The following is a 201-nucleotide window of genomic DNA, read 5'->3' on the forward strand; positions in this document are numbered from 1 at the left end:
ACCTGCCGTGGGAGATCATTCAGGCTTAGCTCCAGTTTGGATATGTCCGAAACCACAACTGTGTGCACGTTTAGGTTGCATATGTTTGATAAGAGGGGGTCCAGCTTGTTATCGACCAACCATCGGCCGGGGATGAACCGCCTGACCAGACTATTGTGGAGGTGCATCTTTTGGAGCGGAATGTTCATAAAGTCTATGGGC

The sequence above is a fragment of the Nematocida displodere genome (assembly GCF_001642395.1).
Source record: "Nematocida displodere strain JUm2807 chromosome Unknown 11, whole genome shotgun sequence".
Classification (NCBI taxonomy): domain Eukaryota; kingdom Fungi; phylum Microsporidia; genus Nematocida; species Nematocida displodere.